Source organism: Tyto alba, unplaced genomic scaffold, assembly GCF_018691265.1.
Source record: "Tyto alba isolate M040663 unplaced genomic scaffold, T.alba_DEE_v4.0 Super-Scaffold_5, whole genome shotgun sequence".
Classification (NCBI taxonomy): Eukaryota; Metazoa; Chordata; class Aves; order Strigiformes; family Tytonidae; genus Tyto; species Tyto alba.
In genome coordinates, this window is record NW_024881326.1 from 14717472 (window position 1) to 14731731 (window position 14260).

The window sequence follows — 14260 nt, forward strand, 5'->3', positions numbered from 1 at the left end:
ACTTGTTCCCTGCCATCCATTGTACAGAACAATCCTTATGCTCAAACCTTTCTCTGTTAATTGCTATGGAAATTTGATAATTTCATCCTAAAGGAGAGTTGAGGAAAACTCAGGAAGAGCTCCGATTACTGAAAACTGGAAAAAATTAATCTTGATTAAAGCACTTCCCCCATGAAAATAAGGACCTCCTGAACTTTACAGAGAGCTGATTGCTCGGAAGCTGTTCTTCGGGCAATGTCGAACTGTATTTCTGCCAGTTTTTCCTGCAACATTATAATAAAAGAATCTATCCATCATGAGACAGAAAAAAAAATATCTTTAGAGGTCTAATTTAGTGGGCTATTGGCAAGACCTTGCTTCAGTTCCCTTCTAAGGGAAAGTGCCAAAATATGCATATTACCCTCCAAATGCATAATGGCTGTAAAAATGCCTGTCAGCTGTCAGCGCCCATAGAGTTTCTCAGAGGAAAAAATAGAACTTGAGCATCAAAGATGTTTTGCCAGCACCAGCAGAAGAAGCGAAAGAGAAAATGGACCCCCTTTATCTGGCATTTTTAAGATGAGGAGGTAAAAGTCATTTTTCAAAAGATCAGCACAGTATGGATTTCTGTGTTTTCTGGAAGGTTGATTCCCTTTATGGTAAGAGAGAATTGGGATAGAAAGTTCTATGAGTCTGCTTCATAGCATTTAAGCACACCTGGAATTTACATTTAAAACCAAACTGTTTATGTTATTTTCTTTTTTAATTTTAAAATTTTATTTTATTAATTTCAGTTCATTAATTAAGTATTTTTCGTATTTTCTTTCAGACATACATTTGCCTAGCACTTTACAGAGTACGTGTGATGGTGGCTTTTCCCTGGCATGTGCAGTGTCCTTGCAGTGTCCAAACTTTTACACGTTGGACAACGATCCAGAGGAGCATGCCCATGTATTTTCACCCTTGCCTACCTTATCCCCACCCACTCTCGTACTTGGCACTACAGATGCTTACAATTATCTGCAGATGCAGAATGTGAATACAGATTCTGTGGTTACAATTTGTACCCCCTAAAATTGTCCTTTTGAAGACCTGTCTCCAAATTTCTCCGGGCTTTCAACACTCTATTTATTTAGCAATTGACTCACAGAATAAGAGAGCAAATATCACCCTTGCTCCCAATCCCCCTCAGCAAAGAAGATTTATTACATTATTATGCAGAAATGTGCCGGATTTGCTGGGAGGGAGAGGACATGCCTGGCTGGAGCAACCTCAAAGGTCAGTTTGCCCTCGGATTAGGGACAGACCTACCCTGGCCCCCCAGCCTGCAGAGAGGACCTGAGGACACAGCAGAGCCGTAGCTGCTTTTCTCAGCTAGCCTGGGGTTCTCCCCCGAGCCAGGGTAGTTAAACCAGCAAATTATTCCACTTCTTTGGGAGCTGCTTCTGCAGAGAGCTTCACACTGCTGAGGGGTCTCTCCATGTGGATTTTGCTGCAAGACTCCGTTGCTTCTTCTCCTTCCACCTGCTTCAGACAACAGAACAAAACAATGGAGAAAAGGGAGTACAGAGCAACAGGAGTCCACTTCCTGAAGCTGAAATTTCTACTGGAAGTGATCATTGATGTAAAACCCAGCACTCCACCTTCTCCAGACCCTGGGTGGGCCAGTGATGGGGTTCTTTTCAGTCTGTTCTAGGTGGGATGCAAATTTTCTTGCCAGGTCATTGCCATTGCTTCACAGGAGATGTGCTTGCATTCTACTGCTCAGCAGACCCCCACATTTCTTAAGAATGTGTTACAGCGTATGGTATGGATCTTCACAGCACTACCCTGCTTTTACCTGCAGGGGCTTGAGAAGAATTTGAAAAAGCCTGTGCGCTGCCTCTGATGTGGAGGAAGCACCAGCAGAAAACCATGCAAAGCTCCCAGTGAAACAACCCCATCATCCGGGACTGTTCAGATGGTGTCAAATCGCTGCTGCAGAGAAAGGAAATAACTGAAAAAGTGAAGGGTTAGTCCAAGGAGGCACATGTCCAGAGTGGGAAACGCTATATGAGGCCTTGGCAACACCAACTCGTGCTCATGGCAGCCCTTCCTCCAGTGACTTAACACAATGACTTGGTTCCTATTAAACAGATGTTTAAAAGACAAGACAAAACCCAACTGCTGCCTACCCCAGGCGGTTCCTGTTATCCAGTTCATCCTTCACCTCTACAGCTTGCGTCCCTCTGCTTTGGGCTGGTTTCCCGTGGGACCATTTGTGGTGGAGAGTGGAGGAACAGAGAGAAACCTCAAGCTCCCTGGGGTTCACCGGCCCATGGGAGGAACGCAGTCTCCTTCAGGACTGCTGCCAGGATTTCGGGTGGATGGGTGAGTGGCACCATCCAGCCTGAGCGGCTGCAGTTGAAGTCCAAGCTGCTTTCATTCATATTTTCCAATTGTGCCACAAGAAGGCGAACACAGACCCTGGGGTGATGGGGAACTGAGGCATGCCAGGAACTGGGAGCTGCTTTATTTTAAATGTGGTGTTCGTACTCATCAAAACTGATCATCATAAAACGTGAAAAGCTAGAAGAACTTCCAACCTTTCCTGTCTTGTCAGACCTTGATCTGAAGCTGTTACAGAGTGAGTGGAAACAAAACCAGGATTCAAGAGTTACATTACCCCCAAAGCGTTGCCATTTTCTTGTCAGTCACAAAATATTTGTGCTTTAAAACCTCTGCCCTAGTTCAGCTGGGATCCATCCTCTGCCCTGGCTGTTGGGGCAGGTTCAGACCCCATTCTGAAATCCTTTCTTGGTCCAAACCCAATGGAGTCTTTGTGGCACTTTTAGAAATGAAAATAGAAGGAAAACAGAAATCTATGGGATATGTACCAGACAGAGGATCGTCACAGATTTCCTTGCACCAGGGTAAACCTGATGCCACAAGTCTATATTTTCCTTTGTGTAACGTTTTGTTGAGAGATACCCAAAGTGGGTGCCAGCAGGCTGGATCTCCAACTGGGGTTCATCGATGTTTGTGTCCACGTCTGCACTTAGACAAGGCCCACATTAGATAAAGACCCCATGCTCCAAAATGCAATATCTGAAAAGTAATTTCTTGCAGTATCAGGCATTTGTGCAAGAGGTTTGATCCATCTAAGTGCAGTTTTTCAGCCTCTTTAAACATTCTGTTGAATGAGGTGGGGCTTGAAACAGGACGGGTAAAGGGGACGTGTCTGCGTGGGAAGGCTGGGACTTTCTACACCCCTTCTTCAGGAGCTCTGTGTCTCCCTTTCAACAATCTCTTTTGACATATTTCCCCCACAAATCACAGATATAGTCAAGCCCATCCCCTCTTCATGTCCATGACCTTGCTCATGGTCCACACTATGGTCCTCAGCGGTGGCTCAAGATGTCCCACCCTGCTGGGCAGCCCCTCCTTCCCACCCATCTCCCCCATTGTGCTGGGGGCTCCACCGGTCCCACTGCACCCCAGAAGGACGTCTCCAAGGGGCCTGTGCTCCAGCCACGGCCACTTCCCCTGGACTTCATTATTTCATTGACAGCAGTCAATATCTCCCTGCCTAGGAATGTATTTACTTATAGGCACATAAGTAATTCATTTATAAAATTGAATTATCTGACTAGGGAGATTGTGTGTTTTGATTGTGTAGCAGTACTTCTGAAACTGACTTAAAATTGATAAAAGCCAGATGGAAAGCGGAAACAGTCCATTTCATGACTCTTTAAACGTTTAAGTTGGTTAACCCTTGTACTGCATGATTTTTGAAGTTGGGGTGTAGTGTGGAAGCAATTTGTTGGTGAGTTCTCAGGATTCAAAGTGGGCTGTAAGTGCTTGCCGGGTTGTGTGCCGAGGGGGAAAAGGAGTCTCTGCAAGGACTCTTAGTAGGAAAAAATACTTACGAGAGAGTTGTTTCATCTTGGCAGTTATTACAGCCAGAAGAATTTCTAAGAGAATGAGGCAAAATCGTGACTAAAGGGTGTTTGGGTCCCGGGAAGGTTCCTGAGGGTGCAGGATGAGCAGTAAATCACCCAGGCAGCCGTGGCCAGGGCTTGTGCGGGGAAGTGGAGATGGCAAAGCCCAACCCAACCCTCCAAGCTCTGCTGCAGCTCCCTCCGGTGTTACAGATATCCAGGAGATGGCATGGAAATTAAATTGCTGAGAAGCTGACCAGAAACAGGAGCGAAGTCAGCCTGTCTGCGTCCCTCAGCATGCAAATAGACAGCAGAGGTGGTGAAAAGGAGTTTATTTTGCTTTAACTGTGTTTCAACTGTCAGAGAAACGAGGACAAGAGGAGGCACAGGAGGAGCAGCTTTCAGGGCTGCTTGTTTGCTGGGGAGCACGAGCCCAGCTGCAGTAGTTTGTGCTGTGACTCTCACCAGTGCGTATGAATGGAGCAAACCCACAAACTCACTTTATTTCTCTGTTCTGTCCTTCTTATTGTTTTTTTTTTATGTTCTATCCCCATTTGCCATCAGAGTGTATCACCTGTGCCAGGCTGGATGCTGCCTTGGGCTGGTGCAGGGACCACATACAGCATAAATTCCCAGTTCAGCCAAACAGGACTCAGCTCTAAACCCAAACGTTTCCAAAATATCTACCAGTGCAATTAAAAACCTGCCTCAAATTCCCTAATAATTAAGGAAGAACATAACATGACGAGTGCATCTTTTGTATCTGCAGCTGAAGGGAGGGAGGCGGATGCCGGGGCACATCTGCATCAAATCCCCACTCCGTCTCTGTTAGCAATAACCTCCGCAGGTGCTGGGGGTTGTGTTGTCTTCGCCGCTTACTGCATCACCATATACATGCCAGATCTCTTCCCTCCGTGAGAAGTCTCTTAAATTAAATTGCCTTTAATTGGTTTACAGTTCTGCTTCTGCCGCGTTCACATATTGGAAAATGGAAAGCTCTCCAGACCGAAATACTTTACGATCTCGGTTTCCATTTTGTTAATACTTTCCAAGCTGGTTTCCTGTTTTCCTGTTGCCAAAAACATATATCAACAAAGAGTAAAATAATTCACATACCAAGTGTTTGAAACAATTGTTTCTGCCCAGAAATTAGTGAAAAGCTAATACTTTTTTTTATCAGCAGACCTTGCTGCGATCCTTGCTCTCCCAGCAGATGGATTTTTATCACCGTTTATTGGTGCAGGGAGGAAAGCCAGTGCTCACATGTCTCCCTGGGTTTTGGGTACATAACTTGAATACCGAGGTCTGCTTCACTTTGTGAAACTATATTTTTCAGATCCTGGCAGAAGTGGGTGTTCTATTCTCATCAGTTCAAAAATATTTTGTCATAGGGCAAAAATAACAGGGAAACTGTTAAAGGGCGGGCAAAGGGCTCTGGGATTGGAAAATTTCACTCTGTCTAGAGTTACTCCTTTCAGGGCTCAATTCAGTAGAAAAAAATTTGTGGTATTGTGAAAGGCCATGAAAGGAAAAACCTTTTTACTGAGGCACAAAGCCAAAGCAACTTAGCAGGCTCCGCATCTTGCACATCCTGACAATTTTCTATGTACTTAAGCTGTTAAGCTGCCTGTGCCCTGACCATTCTTTCTCTTCAGCTCTGGAGGTGCAAACGTGGGAGTTAAGAGCTTAAAGTTTTGAAGAGCTGACGATTAAAACCTAGAGGAAATCTTGCAATAGTCCCACTGGGATTTTTTCCTGCAACATGAACTCTGGAGGGATGCTGGTGGAGCATCCCTGGCCAGTGCAGGCTGCCAGAATGAGCGGCTCACAGGGTGTTGAGTACCGGGTAAATAATTAATAACACGAATTCCTCCAAATCAGGCTGGTTCATGGCAGGGACTTCATAAATGGCAGCATTTTCTATTAGTTTAAGGATTTTTTTTTAAATACAGGAGAAAAGTGACCATTTCATGAAACATGAATCAACTTTTGAAGGAAAAGATGAAAAAGCAAGAGGGTCAATTTTGACAGTACATGAAAATACTGTATTTTGTCAGTTTAGCTTAGGGTTGAGTGCTTTCGCAAGGGCAGATGTAGATTCCCATCTCCTGCCCTCGACTGCAGTCCTGCCTGCCCTGCCCCTCGGCACGGGGAGTTGGATCGACAAAGAAAACAAAAAAGAGGAAACTATAAGTTTACAAACCCATGTGCCTCATATCGCCTTTCTCTGCACAGCTCCAATCGGTTTTGAAGTGTTTTTGCAGCGGGTGAAGCGAGCACTCCCAGGGCAGGGGGAGAGCTGGCTGCAGCCTACAGAAAACAAAATAAAATAAATGCATTAAATTAAAAAAACAAGGAGCAAGTGTTGGGGCTTGCTGGCCAGTGGCCACCTCTGACAGAGCCTCGAAACACAGTAGTGGGATGGGTGAGTGATTTGGGACAAATATAATCAAAACTGATGCAGCTTCACCTCCTCCAGCCTATTGCAATAATCAGTACAGCTTCAGAGGAAAAGGCAGAGAAAGTCTAGGCTGGTCCTATGGTATTTTTATTGTAACTTTTGTTTGAGTAATTAAATTTAATGGAGTTAATTCTAATTTATACTGGCAAACCCAGAATCAGGAAGAAAAAGACATAAAATAAGGAAGGGGGAAAACAGGAATAATTTTAGTTAAAAAGAGAAGAATTGGCCAAAAAGCTCCTACAACATAAATGTATTTTTAGGAAAAATATGGGAAATAATGATACTAATTTTTATCACTTGATGCTTCAAGCACTTGTTTTTAATATAATTTGATCAAAGAGTAATTTTATCCAAATAATGCAGTTTAACATAAAAAATAATAAAAGTTGCTGATGTTTAAAAAAAGAATGAGGAATTAAACCCCAAACATTTCACTGAATTTTGGTTGAAGGAACAAGGGGGAAGAAGGCAGAGAAATGAGCCTCCCGCTCCCCTAGCCTCATCCAAGCTCCCTTGGCCTGTTCCGGATCAGACCCTTGATCACTCACCCCACATTCCCTCCCTTTGTTTTATATTAAATTGAATAGTGTAAATAGTACCGAATGTGAAATAATGTACTGGAGTATTTTAATGCACAGCAGAAGCCGTGGTACAAATCCGAGAGCAGCAGCACTCCAGCGAGCATCGCTCGTGGGCGCTGTGGTTCAACTCGCTCTCCTGTTATCATCATTCTCTTGATGCATCTACATCCCTTTGCTTGTAAAAGTACTAAACCACTCACTTGGGAAATTAAATCGGGAATATTTTATTTTCCCTGTAATTTTCTATTACATGGCTTAAAATACTTGATTTAAGAGAGATATCTTATTATTGATTGTTTTATAAAATGTGAATTAAATAATAACCAGAGTTAAATAAGCCTACATAGTCACCAGCTCTTAGGGGTAAACATTTCACCTTTGTACTTCAGGAACATAAATTAATTTTCTGTATTTGCCAGTAAAACTTTTTAGCACAGAAACTGAAAATCAGCAAGCCCAACCCAAGGTCTGTCCCTGCCGCCCATCATGGCAAGAGTTTCTCTTCCCCTGCAGAACTGAATCAACAGTAGCAGTCACATCCTAACCCCGCGCCAGCAATGGAAACGGCATTGCTGAGAATCATTTTGTTTAAATACAAAACTTGCAGGTCTACTTATTAAGGCACTTTGTCTCAGGCATATGAAATAATTTTAATATAGAAAAAAAAGAGAGAAAATTAATTTCCTTCACACTGCTCAAATTTCAGAGGAAATTCCACATTATCACTCTAGAGAGCAACCGCAAAAGAAAATAGGGAGATAGAAATCTTTTTTTCGATCATTAAAAATAACCCGACTGCAGTGCTGCTTCCTCTTGGCTGAACAGGATGGACTACACATGCTGTCTCTGGGATTCACTAGAAAATAGTATTTAGTAGAAAACCGTAAACCAGAGTATTTTATATTTCCATCCACCACGCTGCCTCTTCAATCTTCTGCCCAAGTCCCTGTGCCAGAAAGCACTCGTGTTAAACTTCACAAGCAATGAGCATCACAAGAAAATAGAGCCACAGACCAAGTTTCGGATCCAGCAAAAGGTACGTGATGCTGCAGGGAAATTGTCTTCTTACAGGATTTGGAGGCTAAAGAAAAGCCTGCTGTTGCCTCAAGATGGCAGACAGGAGACTGGGATTTCAGCTGTGATGTTTTATGAGGTGTGTGATAAAACCTCAACCGTCCCAAAATGTGTGTGGTGCTGGCGCCACACAATAGCCTTGTGTCAGCACCCCCAAACCCCTGTGTTAACATCCCCAAACCCCGGTGTCAGCACCTCCAAACCCCAGTGTTGACACCCCCCAAACCCCGCTGCCAGCATCCCCAGTCTCAGCTGGCATCCCACCAGCCCGGAGCTGGTGCTGATGGCAGGGTGGCTGTCACCTGTCCCTGGCAGCAGGAATGAAGGTGGGGACGAGGGGTGAGCTCACAGCAAAGACCCGCCGGGAGCGGGACCGTCCGAGGGCATTTTGGGCACATTCTGCTCCCTGACCTGTGGCTGTACGGACACGCAGAGCAGCTTCCACCGCTGCTTCTCATTAGAGATGAAAGAAGTAATTACTGCAGCAAGGACGCGTTTCCCAGGGACAGCTTGTGAGCGGCTGCAGCCGTCGGGCATTTCAGCGACTGCGCCGCGGCGTTGCTGCTTTTTCTGGGCTGTGCACAGGCGGCAAATAAATGGCAGCAGCAGCAGCCTGGGCCTTTTTGTGGGGTTTTAATTCAGCCCCCCAGCAAAACCGGAGCATCGACCGCAGTGCAGGCAATAGGCATGGCACGCAAGGATCTGGCGTGGGTGAGACAGCCTCTGCCGCCGCGGTGGCACCGTGGCCGTGGGCAAGAGGCTGGATCCATCCCGCAGCCACCCCCGGCACAGGGAGATGGCACCAGCCTTGCCGTGTCCCCTCTCGACGGCAGAGAGCAACGCTGACCGGCACGGAGAGCCCCGAGACTGGCTGGCAATGCACTTTATAGCAAAGATAAATATTAGCTTGATGAAGCAACGAGCTTATTTAGTGCAGTAATATACAGGATTTAACTCCTGGTTCAAAAGATTAGCAAAATACGCTGATTTCAGCCCAAATAAGAGCAAATCTCTTTTTTTCCCACTTACCACTCTGCCACCCAAAACAGTAAAGCAGTATTTGTGCAGGAAAATGCTCCATCAAGAAGAATGACATTAAGTCACTCAGACTGCTTAGGTCTGACCACACACAAATTGCCTACTTTTCCTTCAGTTTATCCATATATGTTTTATATTTTTATTATCAAAACACAAGTTTCCACCTCAGCCTGCCTGGCCAAGGGCCACCAGCTGAGGGGACCCTTGGCACATCGCATGACTCCAGCACAGCTTCCCCCCAAGTTTCTGTCCCTGCAAGTGCCGCCCCCCGAAAGGTGATTGCACATGGATCTGTGCATGGTTCTTTACATCAGCTTTTTAGCATTTTTCTGTGTTTCCATTGTTTTATTTGTTGTTGCCAGCTCATTACAGATATTTATAATGCTATAAGGTGTATTCAGAAAACTTTATGGGCTAAACACTACAGCTGCAGGGTGAGCATGTGGAAGGGACAGGTTAAATTTAACCTCTAAATGCAAATCAAAAGAGGGGAAAGGTGTTTGCTGAATGGATGCAGCTTATCCCCGTTCATGGACTGCACTCATGTATTGCATGCCTCACCCTTCCCTAACTGCAAGTTAAAAAGAGGTGACATTGTGAGATACAACAGAAAACTCACTGGTGTATTGCTTACTATTTGTAACTCAAGTTCTCTTTTATGGTTTAAAACAGTGAAATGCAGCTTTAGTTTCACCTGCCCATAAGAATTTTCTGCCCTCTTCCAGGAAACTTGGACCTGGGTGCTGACATTCAACATCAAGCCACAATAGGAAGAGGTCTTTGGAAGTGAATGAATTAATATTGGATCAGGGGCACCCCATTATTAGCCCTTAAAAGCATCTTTCACCCAGGCCCTGGTGTCAAATGAAAGAGGCAGAGCTGCTTTTCACAGGGTGGCTCATGCAGGAGGGTATCTTGGAGATGACACCGCTGGGAGCAGAGCCTGGTGCCCAGGCAAAACTCAGTCACATTTGCACAACTGCTTCCCAAGGAGGCAAATTGCATATGACAAGTATTCAGTTACAGTTTATAGCTAAGACAAAAATGACAAAATAAACATCTACTCTGGACGAAAGGCTCTCTTCAAGTCTTGGAAACTATAAATCGAGCAGGATGATGAGAGTTGTCTTCCTGGTGTCCAAAAACCTAACACTGAGCTCTTTGGGAGTCGATTTGGTTATGGAGGATGGAAGAATTGCTATTCCACACTCATCCTACGTCTCCTTGCATTTGGAGATACAGCCTCTGAGTGTTATATCATTTGTTATTAATAACATCCATCGTACGCACCCAAACTGTGTCTCATTTCATGTGTCCAACTGTTTGGGCATCGTGTGCCACGGACCATATGGGCCTCGTTTGAAACCCCTCCAAATCGCAGGGGTCCATGTGCAACTGATAAAGGCCAATTTGGGGTGGATGAGAGGGGGGAGCACCGCTCTCCAGGCAAATCCAAGAAGGACGCCCTATATGTTTTCTAAGTGCTAAACCCGAGGGAAATTACTTCATCAAAACCCGATCCAGACCACAGTAATGAAGACTGTGATGTAGCCAGTGTTCAACCATGTTGACTTTACAGTACTGGAATTAATCCATCTGCATTGCAGCTCGGTGAAATCATTTCCAGCCCGTAGCAGCTCTGGGGCTGACTTCATCCTTGCAGCCCCAGATGCAGAGCCCTTGGAGTCGGGGGAATTATGAAAAGGACCAAAAGGCTGTTCTCTGCTCACAGTGACGGCTGTCTGTCTTTATGGGGCTGTCAAATTTGTCTTAGGGACAATCTGGACCCCACAGCTCCGTGAGGCTTTTCGGTGGCCATGCACAGTGTTACACTCATCTGCTCCCATCACTGTGCTTCCCGCAGGGCTGGAGACAGGGGGATTTGCTGCTTCACCCTCCCTAGATGAGATTATTCAATTTTAACCCCTATAAAAATCCCCGGTAATCTTACCGTGACTGCGGGTTATGCAGGGTGCAAATTCAGCCCGATGCTATCGGCCGTATCTTGTGCTTCCTTGGAGAGGTGCTGTGCAAGCACAGGGGCTTTCCCCGCTGCGATAAGTCCCAGCTGCCATCATCACGGCGATCTTTTTATCTTTTCAAAATAGACACGCTGAATATTGTTGTGCTATTTGCACCAGAAAAATGCACACAATGGGATGCCCTGGATGCGAATGCCCTCCTGAGATCTCATCCCAACTCACAGAGCATCTCTCCAGGACGTCCAGTTGGAGAAGCTGAGAAAAGCAGAAATCCCTCCAGGTCTGCACATACAATCCACTGCTCGTTGCGGTTTCACTTCCTTTTTCTTCATCCCGTACTTTTTTATTAACATTTTCTCAGTAAAATGCAATCGCCTTTTTCTTGGTAGTTGCTAAAGAGCACAAACACATTTGCCTTCCATGAAAATAAGGAGCTTCTGTGAAGTGAAAAACACTACAAACCCTCTAATTTTGGTGGGGTTTCTTCAATCAAATAAAAGTGAAACCCAACAGGGGTGGATTTGGACTCCCGGGGAAATCAGAGGTTGAAATCCCCAAGCCCTCCCTTGCACCGTGGCTGCTGCTGGAGGCCGGGGTGGGAGGTGATGCCCGAGGGACCCCCATGAGCTCCCCCCACGGGGGCTTGTCTGGCAAGAGGGTCCCCAAGTCAGGCAGCCTGATGCACTGCTCATGTCTCTACAACACAGGGAAATTAATGGAAATTCATCGATGCTCAGTTTTCTGAGGAGCTTCTTGAGCTGTTTAAACTCTCTGTGAAAGCAGGATTTTAAAACATATATAAGAATAAATGCCTTATATAAGTGGACACCACTGTGAGTGTACAGAAGTGTGGGTGTTGCGGTGCATGGGCAGGGGGTGCCACCTTCCTCAGGCTGTCTGGAAGGCTACAGGGTTTAGGAAAAGTGCAAAATGTGAGTATATCCAAAAGGATTTATCAATCCTTGTATTTTTGCTGGGCTTTTGCTGGGCTTTTTACTGTCTTACCTAACCCCTGTCATGTAATTTAATTAAGTTTGTTTAATTTATTTTTTAAAAAAATGCATGTGGGACTAGTAAACCTAATTAAAAAGAAACATTGTTAAGCAGCCTGATACAGCTATAATTTGATTTAAAGTACTGGATGATACCAACATTATAAATGTAAACTGATATGCCTTTTTTTAAACAAAAAAAAAAAAAAACCGCACAGAACATCTAAATGGAATTTAAAATACTTCTTCATTTGCAGTGGGTTTTTTTGAGCTGAGGTTAATTGTGAAGGCTTTCTTCCTCCTGTTCTGTTGCTGTAGGGCTTTTTTCAAGTGGGGTAAAAAATATTTCATCCTCAAGCAAATTACTGCTGGATCATTTGTGCTTTGTGTTCTGCATACGAGCCAGGTTTCGATACCTTTGTTGATGGGGTGCAAAATCCTGACTGCCCAGAAATCAATGTCAGAGTTCCCATTGATTGCAAAGGTACTGGGACATTAGGGACAATTTAGATTTGTCTCTGGAGTAATCTCCTGCATTTCAGAGGAGAAGCTTCCACCCGGCACAAGCCAAAGAAGTCGATATTGGCATCAGAACCTGTTTATAATGTTATTATATGTTACATGCAGTGCAATATAACACATAGAACTGTGTGATGAGCCTTGGATTCACGTCTTTTTCTGATGCTTTTTACTATTTAAATCTTAGCAAGTCCATCTCCTCATGTTCAGCAGCCCTCAGAAACAGATGCTGGCTTTGGTGCATGCTTCAGTCAATTTGTGCATCTCACACAGTAAAGTCCGGATATCCTGTATTGCCCCTGTCAAATCCTTCTGAAATCTCCTGGCTGGGGTCGGGCTGTTCAGGGGCCAGGGATTCACTCTCTCAGAGACAGAAAATACTTAGGAAGTCTGAGAACTGTCCCCAGCATCATGGCTGGCAGCGCTGGGGTCAGGTACCAGTTCCCTTTGCTGCCTCTAAACCTCCACTGAAGGATGGAGCTGGGTGCAAGGGCTGATGCTGAACCGCATCGACTTTCCTCCCCACCCACCAGCTGTTTGCAAAGCTGTTTGTTAATTCAATATGAGAGCAAAAGGCTTCCTTTTTTTTTTTTTTTTTTTTTTTTTTTTCCAGCAGTGAAGCTATTTTGGATGAGTCGCTGGGTTTAACCTTTTCTCTGAATGATTTGCAGAAACATTCAAGACAGGACAGGAGGTGGCTGGATGATGGGAACCACGACTTTACCTTGCAGAGTTGAGGGAAACCCACTCCCTTAGCAATACATAATCACTGAAACTGGTTATTGGCTTTGTCATCCATATCTTTCCAGAGCTGGACAAATCTATGGGTGAAATAGTTGCACCACTGCAAGTTTTGCACAAACTGAAACCAGAACTGAACCAACCGAAGACAAATAATTGAACAAATTATAAATAATTGGACTATCACTAAGTATATTTTGCTGTTTGTTTTCATAAGCAGTGGATGTAACTGTTCGGATGACATCAGGCAGTAAGCTCACAGGCAGACTTAAGTCTACTTATTTTGATTTAAAAAATTAATGCATACAAAAATCTTAATTGAAAAGATCACAGTTACTATACTATATTGTCCCCTTGAATTATTTTTTTTTTGCCAATTTCTTTTGCCTTCAATAATAAATAACAATAATATTTTCCCCTCCTTGCTTTTAAACCTCCAGCAGGAATGGAGGATGACCTGAGCAACAGACACAGAGGAAAAGCCAAGATGCAAAATAATGGAAATGCACTACTGAAAGTAAAAAAATATGGTTTTCTTTGAGCCACAATTAATTGCAATGATCTGAGATGCAATTGTAGGCAGAGAGGCCAAAGCCAGAAAGCATTGCAGGTTATTTTAACGTTCTTTAAACTTAAAATTTTATATAACTTTATGACTGAGAAACAGTCTGAGAGCTCCCTGCAGCAGCGTCAGCTCCAGCACATGTAAAATCCTGGCATGAGGTTTGCAGGTTTCTCGGTAGTAGAAAATATTTAATATTATTTTTTGAATGGAGTCCTTGATAAATGAAGGCTTTTCTTTTTGTCTGGCAAATTATTCCCAATGTGTTCCTGATTTTTGTGAAAGTAAACAAACTGAGATAGTTTTCAAACTGGGGTTTGTTCGCACATACAGTAACTGCTAGAAATTTGCAGGCTGATTTGTGAGAGCAGCTGCCTTCCCCAGAACAGACCGTAAACCCCAACAGCC